The sequence below is a fragment of the Topomyia yanbarensis genome, chromosome 2, assembly GCF_030247195.1.
Source record: "Topomyia yanbarensis strain Yona2022 chromosome 2, ASM3024719v1, whole genome shotgun sequence".
NCBI lineage: Eukaryota > Metazoa > Arthropoda > Insecta > Diptera > Culicidae > Topomyia > Topomyia yanbarensis.
In genome coordinates, this window is record NC_080671.1 from 134,131,671 (window position 1) to 134,143,670 (window position 12,000).

Sequence of the window (12,000 nt, forward strand, 5' to 3'; positions counted from 1 at the left end):
GCCATTTCCCTACCCTCATCGCCTTTAACTCTGTAAGTGGCATCTACTTGACCTTCTTTTTCCAACTTCAGTGTGTCTCGGACCCATTTCCGCTTTCGTGACAAACTGAGATCTCCGGTCAACACTACAGAACGAGACACCAATTCATGGTCGAGCTCGTCATCTTGCAAATAATCAACCCTCATCCCATAATACCATTCATCAATCATTGCACTTGCTTGATCAAAAGTAATTCGACTAGTAGCCATTTTCGTTCAATATACTGATTTGACGAAAAAAACATTTACATTAAAAAATTACACTACCAACAATATGACACTTCACCCTATACTGAAAATATTACAACATTAATTTACATATCAACAAACAACAATTTACATGATACATAACAAATATGAATTGGTGGCGACAATTCACTGGTCTACCGTACCCGTTTCAACACTGTTTTCGCATCTTGTTTTGATCACTTGAAGACAATTTCTACCTAGCTTTCTACTTTGTGACTCCGTTCTGTTACTGTGAGCGATGGTGCTATTGTACAGTTTATCATCACTCGCAAAAATCGGAAAATTCACTAACACTCTTTCCAATGAAATGATTTTGGGACACTTATCAATCCGACGACTTCGCGATTATTGAAGTGAACGTTAGTTTACTGAAATTTCTCCGGGAGACCGTTCGAAAAGGGGATTTACTTTTGGTCTAGAAAGCAAATCACCTTTTCTTGATTTTGCGTTGGGCGCCAATTGTTACTCCTTGTTTTACGACTTCTACGCGGACTCACATTTCACTATATTTAACGGTACACTAAAACACGAGCATTTGGGTCGTTTTACCGCGGTCTCCTGGAGAATTTCACACGGGTGGACTTTCAACCCTACCGATGGTCTCTGGGCAAAGTATAATTATCAAAATGAACAAAATAGCAGACTAATTCACTTCAAGGACGTCACTAATTATACAAAAACAGCTTATATGGACAAGACCTTACATTTTATTTAGACAGACACAAAATACTTGCGCATAATACAATTAATTCCACTTTAGCTGTGTGGAATATCGTTGCGGCCGGGACGAACGTTGGTCGACTTGCTGCTGCGATGGGTTTCCGGGGACTACGAACTGGTACTGGAACTGCAGACGAGTGTTCAGACCGGGTGCTTCCGTCGGTCGGGATCCAGATGCGGCGGCAACTCGGCCGTGTAACGTGTGGCCTGCGTTTCGATAATGGTCCGGGAGTGGTACAATGGCTCTACACTTTCGCGCACTTTTCGACACCTATTGTGGCATCTTTTGACCAATAGTGCACTCGCGTCGCTTGTGGTTTTTTTTGCCTTTGCCAGCAAAACACTATACTGGGATCCTAAGCCGTACCGAAAAATAACGGGGGGATCGTTCTTCGGATCTGTCTGATCCCACTTTTTGTGCAAACTACAAAACGGATGAAACGCACAGTCCCGGTATTGCGATGGGACGACGCTGCCGCGGTTCTTCACTCCACGGACCGAACTTTAGTGATTGATCCCGTTTTCGGCGCGGGAAGCCCTTTTTATTTCCCCGTGCCCCCGGAAACCATCTCCACTCGCGATCGATGACCTCTTCTCGTGTATCGCGTAGCAAAAGCAAAACATTATTTACAAACATGTATGGGTTGGTGCCCCGATAAAAAGTTTATTTGAATTTTTAGATCGGATTGGTTGCATGCATAACCTTTACATTGTATAATTTTCACAAAATGAACAAATGAACAAAAAATGTAAATAAACTATCTGACATATAATATAAATAATTGAGTAAATAAATAGTGTAAATAAATGAATATGGAATAAATAAATAACAAACAAATAAATAAATAAATAAATAAATGAATAAATAAATAAATATATGAATAAATAAATAAATAAATAAATAAATAAATAAATAAATAAATAAATAAATAAATAAATGAATAAACACTGACGGGCACCAACCGAAGACTACTAAACATGAAATAAACATCCATCAAACATGTAAACATGGAAGCTATGACATTTATTTCACATTTAGACATTTACTGACAATATTTACAAATATAACAAAATTTCTAGGGGTCTATATTAAGCTGGCCCAGTGACCACGGATTTATTGTGACCAACGAAACACAGGTCACACTACTAAAATTAAAAAAAAATGCTTTTACAAAAGTTCAATTATTTTCGGGTATAGCATATCATTCGGAAATATCCTTAAGTTAAACTAAAGGTAAATAAATGTGGTTTCAGTCGTCTGAAGCTACGAATTCATGCCAATGCAACTTGAACAAATGATTTCGAAAAAAATCAGAGTTCTAGAATTAGATTCATTAATTGACTAGTGTTATGGATAATTCGGATCTTCCGGAATATTTTCAGATATCATTTTATTGATTTATTAACAGATAAAGGCTGTGCCGTATACAAAAGATTCCTCCATTCCACTCGGTCCATGACCGCGCGTCGCCATCCACGCAGTCTGCGGAGGGTCCGCAAATCGTCTTCCACCTGGTCGATCCATCGTGCTCGCTGCGCGCCACGTCTTCTTGTACCGGTCGGATTGCAATTGAGAATCGTTTTCACCGGGCTATTGTCCGACATTCTGGCTACGTGCCCGGCCCACCGTAGTCGTCCGATTTTCGCGGTATGACAGATGGGCGGCTCCCCCAACAGCTGATGCAACTCATGGTTCATTCGCCGTCTCCATGTGCCGTCTTCCATCTGCACTCCACCGTAGATGGTACGCAGCACTTTCCGTTCGAAGACACCAAGTGCGCGTTGGTCCTCCACGAGCATGGTCCAGGTCTCGTGCCCGTAGAGAACTACCGGTCTAATCAGCGTCTTGTAGATGGTCAACTTCGTACGACGGCGAACTCTGTTCGACCGAAGTGTCTTGCGGAGGCCAAAGTACACTGAAAGCCATTCGATGAAGAAAATAACAAAACAAATTTTTGTTTTCCTAATTAGTTGATTTCAACAGAAAAATGAATAACGTAACTAAATTTTCTCTTAATTTTGAGAGATTCTCAAATAATAGTTATTGAAAATTATTATTGATTTTGATTCAAGACGCACATCATACGAAATGACAGCAAGTAGCTAAGATGCACACCTTACTGAAATACATCAAGGTAGCGACAGCAACACGCTGGGCATAACGGTTAAGCACGTAGGTAGTTGTCTCAGCTTGGAAAGCTTGTTTTATCCTTGACGCACCTACCTGAACCAGTACACAAAAAAAAACAGAAATTCAACTGACCTCATTTTGGTTTTACCTAGTTTTTCTTTAAAAACATTTCAATAAAGGGATGATTTTTATTGACATTTTTTTCAATACATGTGCACTGTAAATTGAAAGTATTGTCGAAAATTGTCAAAATCATTCTATTTCAGATTTAGTCGATTATATAATAACATTTCAATTATTAACCAATGTAATATGCAATATGATAATTATTTTTCATCGTTTGAGATTCCAAACTAGATGTGGAATAAGTATGAAGTTTTTTTTGTAGTGCTGGATAGTGTTTGTGACTAAATAGAAAAAAAATATACCTTTATTCTAAAATTCAAATCAATCAATTTCCAACAATCCTTAAATACCTTTGGCTATTTCGTCTCATTTAAAATTGCAGTTTATAAAAAGATAACATTATTAGAAACATATCTCTGTATTATATTTACGTGTGAATTACTGACATACGGAATTTTTCAACAATTTAATTCCATACCTTTCATCCGTCGGTCGGTGAAACAAAACGTTTGAAATATCCTATGTTGTATTTTACGATGAAGCAGTTTAATTCAACAATGAGATTAGTTGAATTCTAGTCGTTTGTGTCTTGGCTGAAAAGGTAGTGTAACGGCATATGCAATTGTGTCTGGACTAAAACAAGCGTTAGAAGCTGAGACAAGCGTTTCAAGCTTTAGCTCATGTAGCTTTTCAAGTTTTGTGCTTTAGCTTTTTAAGTTTTGTGCTAGGATGAAACGTTCGTGTCCAGACTGAAACTGACAGCATCAAACCAACAACGTTGGATTATTGTTTTCAACAAAAATTTAGTTCGCCCAAATATTAACTAGACGAAACCAAAAACTCAACTAATTTTTTAGTTGAAATTGTGATGAATCGGTTTTCCGTGTACATTCTCATTTTTGCTTGCGTTTATTATTGTTATTCTGAAAAATGTGTGTGTGTGAAATCCGGGTCAAATTGACCCGTTAAGACCTTATTCGCAACTTGTTTCGTACAGCCCTTCAGAAATGTCCCACAAAAATTGAATTCTACTGAGAATCGTTACTCTATACGGAAGAGGAAAAGTCAAGAACTTCCAAAATTTTACCCGCAAAACCTAAAAAGTTATTGAATTTTGAAAACTCATTTTGGGTCATTTTGACCCCAACATCCAAAGATTAATTTTGATAACTTGATTTATTCATTCATTTCTTTCACCTAATTGATTATATTAGTTTTAATAAATCTATTAATTTTATTAGTTTTATTTGGTTTACGGGATTTATTATATTAATTATTTTTTATTTCATTAATCTTTAATAATTTCATTTGTTTTATGAATTGAATTAATTTTATTCATTGAATTCATTTGATTCATTTTATTCATTTAATTCATTTTGTTCGTTTTGTTTATATCATTCATTTTATTTATTTTTCCAGTTCTAACATTTTATTAAGTTTCTTCATTTTATTAATTTAATTAATTCTGTTCAGTTATTTCTTAAATTTATTTAATCCAATTTGTAAATTTGCTTCAATTTAATTCATTGTATCAATTTTGTAACTTTTTTGTTAAAATCTCCTTTTAACAAAAAACTTTAAACTTTTTATTTAATTTGCTGAAAAAATTTGATTTATTTAGTTCATTAATTTGTTTAAATGAATCATTCTAATGTTTTTCATTTTTTCGCCTCAATATTTTTTTCAAATTTCGTTCGTTTCATTGGTTTCCTATAATTTATTCAGCTTATTCGTGCTCTGTGTTCATCCCACCTCTAGTTGGGTGCCTACTTCGCATGAGTTCTGTAAATTAATGAATGATCCAATATGTAAGAAATGTCTCATCTCACTGCTAGGTGGATTAAGTCTATTTTCAAAGAAGAATGAGTGCTTTGTCAAGATTTTGGGTAAGATAAAGCAAGCTGCAAAATTATATTTTTAGGGGAACTTAAGGGGTTATATACAAAGTTGTGGCGAAAAATTGAGCTAAGTTCGTCATTTTTTAAAGCATTTTGCGCAAATTTTATTTGAAAAAGCGAAAGACAGAACGTTGCTAGTACTATCGAAGATAGAAAAACAAGTAGAATTGAAAAAAATATTCAAGGTTGACGGAGTTATGGCCGATCCTCCGAAGCGTGTTTTTTGGCAAAGGTTTGCGATGAACGCTCTCCAAGCCGGTTCGCTCAACTGAAATCCAAAAACTAAAAAGATTATTGAAGAAAAATGTATTGTGGTGTACTTGAATGGATCGATTTCCAAATAAAAAAATTGTTTCTTGCAAATAAAACATGTTGATCAAAAAATTGAGTTTTATAGTGTACGAAATTTTGAACAAAAATTCATTGCGAAGAATCAAATTTTTTTTATGAAAAAGAAACCGTTCAAGTACACAGGAATTTAAACACAAACAATTTAAAATGAAGTTTAAGGAAATCGGATGAATAGCTTTTGAGATATCACGTTCACCGCAACGGTATTTTTCAAAAAACTCCATTCCGAGATAATTGCGTTTAAAGTTTTGTGTTAACTTCATTCGTAGAAGAACTGGCGCGCTGCAAACGGCTGTGATTTAAAATCTAGTGCTCCCATCTGGATGAAATTTCGCACAGATATTCTCCAAAGTATGTACTTTTAGAATAGTCAATATATTTTTTTTTCGATTTTTTGAGTTGCAACTTTGTATATAACCCCTTAAAGCAATGAAAATAAACAATTATTATTTCAAATTGAATGAAAATTGTGAAAGTTATTAAATTTTTTGCAGAATGAGAGCTTTTCAGTTTCTCTAGGGCAACTTCTTTAACCGTGACAATCCTAGTTTTTTCTAGGGCTTGTTTCATAAAATATTAAAGATTCTCCGCAAGAGCTCTGTTAACCCTCCGGAAGTCGTGCAAATGGCTCACTGAGCGAGCAGCCGCAGCTGCTCTAGGGCGGTTTCGCTAGATTTTCAGAGCAGCGTGCACTCAGTGCACTAGCGCGACTGTCTGAAAATTAAACAAATCAAATGAAGAATTTTCATAGAATTATAGAAAATAGATAATATTCGAATCTCCATCCTCTTTCGTGGCTTTCAACAAAAATGGCATGACAAATCGTCTATTGTTTGACATATTTGCCGTATAATCATTCCTACTCTTCTGATGATTTCAAAAGGGTTGTATGATACTATGGCAGAAATGGGTTTTCACTCATAATCGGCAGTGATGCAAACGGCCATCACATAGTTTTAGGCAGCTTAGATATTAATTTGAGAGGCACCAAATTGATAAAATGCTTAAGTAGCACAACATTTGCATAAGCTGGCAGAGAAGAGCTGTTAGATATAACTCTCTGCTCTGACGGTATTACACATGTGTTGGCAAATTGATCAGAACGCAACGAGTTCGAACCATCGTTAACTGAACATAAGTACATAGTCTTTAATCATTAAAACATCTAGATGTAGAACCCTTTTACAGTTCTGCTGTGTAATAATTCAATTTTGCTTAAGTGATAGTACAAAATAGGATTTAATCGTGTGAATATGGCTAGAATGTAAATTTCCACTCAAACCGTTGATTCGTGCAGCCAATCTCCACTACTTTCAGATTTTCGATAAATCGAATATTGAGTCATTTCCCACAACATCAGGTGAGAAAACTGACCGTTGCGTGAAGCGTGCTCTTTATAATTTTCCAAAATGGGTAACATTTTGATAAAAATCAAAGAAAAAAACCTGTTTTAATCCACCTAGCGGTGCAATTGTGCCTTTCTCAATCATGAACACGTGAATGTTTGCGTTGTTTATATTCATTAAAAGCTTTCAAATGAATATATTACATTTTATTATTATACATGACATGACAAATATACAAGAAAAAATCACTATTCGAGTTCTAAAATTTTGTAAAAGAAAAAACAGCTACATTAATATTAAATTGAAAAAAAGGTGCGACATCGGCAGTCCCAAAAAGTCGATTTTCATAAAAAAAATTTTCGAGATAACATAAAATCTCGACGTTTCATGCATTTTAAAGATGTTTGGCATCAAAAACGAATTTGATTTCTGAAATTTCATGGGGTCCCCCCTTTGAAAAAAAAGTTTAGTTCCGGCTTATATAGGAATTTCATATGTGACCGGATGGATTAGTCTATATTTCCGGACGCATCCAAGCGATCCGTACGAAATTTTATAGACATCTGTGGGGATACTATAGCTATCATTTGGGACAGTGTTTGTGAAAATCGGCCCAACCATTTCCGGGAAACTGATGTGAGTACGTCAATTTTGAAAGATGGCCGCTTTTCCCGGGCACTTCCGGAACCGTCTATGGTGGTCAATGTAGTCAACGAAAGTTTGGTTGGCCGTCGGTGACCTAGAACAGCAAATTTAAGTTGTTTGAGAGACATTTTAGCGAAATTTTTACCTTTTTGCTTTCATCGGAGTATCGGTTTGAATCGCCATTTGCTATGTGATCGCACGCCACAACCTGTAACTCCGGAACCGGAAGTCAGATCGGGATTAAATAACCATTTACGAAGGCGCAACACCTTTCATTTGAGACTAAGTTTGGTTGAATCGGTCTAGCCATCTCCGAGAAACCGATGTGACTGTTATTCTGAATTTGGATACTTCCGCCGGGGCTTCCAGAACCGATGATGGTGGCCAATGTGGCCAAAAAGACTTTGAATGGATGTTAGTGACCTAATACTACAAATCGAAGCAGTTGTGGTCATATTTTGGAAAAATTTTCACCTTTATACATTCATTGCAGAATTTATTAAAATCGACATTTTCTGCGTGATCGTGCTCACCACCCTGTAATTCCGGAACCGGAAGTCGGATCCATCAGAAATTCAATAGCAGCCTATGGGAACGTTGTATCTTTCATTTGAGACTAAGTTTGTCAAAATCGGTTCAGCCAGCTCTGAGAAAAATGAGTGACATTTTTGGTCACATACACACACAGACGCACATACACACACATACATACATACATACATACAAACATACACACGCTCAGTCATTTGCCGAACTCGACGAACTGAATCGAATGGTATATGCCACTCGGCCCTCCGGGCCTCCGTTAAAAAGTCAGTTTTCAGAGCAATTGCAATACCTTTCTATTGAGAAAGGCAAAAATTTTACCTTTTTACATTCATCGCAGAATTCGTTAGAATCGAGATTTGCTGCGTGATCGTACGTATCACCCTGTAATTCAGAAACCAGAACTCGGATCCACACAAAATTCAACAGCAGCTGATGGACCTTCCATTTAAAATCAAGTTTGTCAAAATCGGTTCAGAAAATTCCGAGAAACCGATGTGAACAAATCAACAAATTTTGTTTTGTACCATACTCTTCAACTCGTAATCCGGAACAAGATGTTGGTTGAAAATGAAATTCAATAGCAACCTATGAGAATAGTATACCTTTCATTTGAATCTTAGTTTCTAAAAATCGGTTCAACCATCTCCGAGAAACCGATGTGGACATTTTGTTAACAAATCCGCACATACACACACATACATACATACATACATACATACATACATACATACATACATACATACATACATACACACAGATATTTTGCGATCTCGGCGAACTGAGTCGAATGTTATATGAGACTCGGCCCTCCGGGCTTCGGTTAGAAAATCGGTTTTTGAAGCAATTGCATAACCTTTCTATATGAGAAAGGCAAAAGAATAATATTTAATTAGCTTAATAAGCATGAGTTCAATGTTATCTTCATGTGATTATAATTTGGAAAGGTTGGTGGAATGGGTTTGAACGTGTAGGGAATGGGGGGTTAGTAGAGTGGGAGTGGAGGATGCGTCAGAAATCCTTCATCTTATTTCGGTATACGGGATGGATGAAGGAAATGCGGGCGTGAGGGTGGTCCAAGGGGAGGGGAGTGATGAAGGAGGGAGGTGTAAGGGCAAGACGGGGGGGGGGGGGGGGTGCGATGCAATACTCAACTGCATATTTTGCCTTCCATTTGAGACTTGGTTTGAGAAAATCGGTTCAGTCATCACCGAAGAACCGATTTGACTTTAATTGTGGAATATGCCCGGAATTCCGGACTTCCGGAATCGTCGATAGTGGACAATATATTCAAAGAATGTTTGATTGGCAATCAGTGATCTAGATCTGCGATTAGAAGTTATTTGGTGACCATTTCAATAGTTTTTAGCCTCTGAGGTATTACGATTGTACCGATTTATATGGGAAATTCCAGTGTATCCTTACTAACACCCCTGTAACTCCGGAAGCAAGAGTCAGAACCGAATGAAATTCAGCAGCAGTCAATGGCATTACTGTATCTTTCATTTGAAATCAAGTTTGTAAAAATGGGTAGAGAATTCGTTGGGGAATGGGTGTGATATTAGCTTAGGAACTTGGCGGGTTCCCCGGGGGCGTCATGAACCGTCATAGGTGGCCAATGTGGTCAAAGCTACTTTGATTGATCATTAGTGATCCAGACCCGCAAACTAGAGTAATGTTACATCAATTTTAATATGTTTTACATTATTTGAACATCATGGTGGTACCAGTTCATATGGGAATTTGCTGTGTGACCGCACTCTTCAACCCGTAACTCCGGAATCGGAAGTCGGATCAACTAAAAATTCAATAGCAGCTTATGGGAGCGTTATACCTTTCAGATGAAACTAAGTTTAAAATCGTTTCAGCCATCTCTGAGAAAATTGTGTGAGTTTAAATGACACACACACATACACACACATACACACACACATACATACACACACACACACACACACACACAGACATTTGCCGATCTCGACGAACTGAATCGAATGGTGTATGACACTCGGCCCTCCGGGCCTCGGTTAAAAAGTCGATTTTTACAGTGATTGCATAGCCTTTCTTTATATGAGAAAGGCAAAACATAATTTCAAAGGTGCTCTCTCGAACAATGCTTCGGTTCATTGTATGGAGTCTTCCAATCTCAATACTTATCAAGTAGAAACAAGGTTAGAGAAAGGTCACTTTTCGATTGCACTGAAGGATTTACCATCATTCGATGACTTATTTCACTGAGTCTGAAATTATTGTTATCAGAAGTCCTGAATCATTTGGACGAACGAGGTCAAATATTAACCCGGATCAAATTACTTAAAATTATTCATTATATTGTTTAATAGAGTTCTGACAAAGAATCCCAAATATTTTATGAAACAAGTCCTAGAAAAAATTGGGACTGAGATGGTGCAGTAAGTTGAACCAGATAAAATAAAAAAATTACATGCCACAAAAAATTTAATAATTTTCTCAATCACCCGTTTGAAACTATTAAATGCTTATTTCCTATTGAAAATTATCTTGCTTAAAGTTTGCCCAAAAGTATATTTTTAAAGATTGCTTTGTTTTGCCCAAAATTTTGACAAAACTGTCGTTTAAAAAATGAGGAAACATTAAGAAAGTGTTCTGCAAATTGCTATTTGCAAAAATGCAAATAACTTAATAATAATTAGTCGCACTAAAACAAAATATTCAGATAATCAAAAGTTCATTTACCTTTAATTTAATATCTAACAAATTTTAAAAAATCGTCGGCATAGGAATATTCCTCGTACCCATTATTGCCCAACTTATTTTTCACGCGCATCACAAATTAAGTTTTCCGATCGGAAAAAATGATGTGGTCATTCCAGTATAATTATTTCTGTACTTAAAGTAGCTGATATAATAAGGAACAACCTGTGAAAATTTCAGATTGATCGATAAATTGGTTCTTGAGATATCGTGATCGCCGCGAATGAACTTTTCAACAAAATACAACTCCGATATAATCGAGTTTTACTGTCGGTGCAGCGAGTCAACGGTCTAGCGTATCAAACACTACGCGCCGCCTACTAGTGGTCGATGGGTAGCGGCCTTTGAATAGCTGTAACTCAAGATGTAGTATTCCGATCTTAATGAAATTTTAAGAAAATTTTCCTCAGCGTATGTAGTATCAGAATATCTAATTTGCAAAAATTCGATTTTTTTCATCCTGACAAAAATGTGTAACCCCTTAAGGAAAAATTGATTGAAAACAAAACATAAACGCCAGTTTAATCACTCTAACTTCTCTAAACGTATTCTGCAAGAGTATATGAACAATATTAACTCATTGATAATGCCTGGTCTGCGTTATTGTTTTAGTAATAGGAGTTCTTCTTAGCACCTACTATATATAGTAGGTTGGGCAATAATGGGTTAACGATTGGTTGAATAAATAATGTGATTTGTTCTGTATACGGAAACGTTTTCTCCAAAAAATCGATAATTTGAGCTCTGAAAATTGTATTAAAAAATTCGAATACGCAAAATAAAAATTTATGGAATCGTTAAAATACAACAAAAACTAATTATGAACAATTGGAAAAAATGAAGATCATGCATTTTTCTTTATACTATGCATTTATTGGGTGATGTGGATGTAAAGCAAAGTAGTTTACACTTTTTCTTCAAACATTAAATTTTTGACTTTGCTCGACTGTGGATACATACCTACAACAAAGTACAATGCTGCTCCTTTAAAAAGAACGTTCAACGGAAACGTACGGTGGTTGAGTTCGTTGCCAACCGTGTAGTGACCCACCCCACGTTGCACTGGTCAGTGGCACCGACATGATGGTTGCGTTCTTTCCATCTGTGACGGATTGTTAGTGCGTTCAGTCCTCGTGGCGAATGCTCTAAGCCAAAACGGTAAATCCTTTCGAGCGCGCCACTTTTACTGCCATCGTTTTAACATCAACGCATTTCCC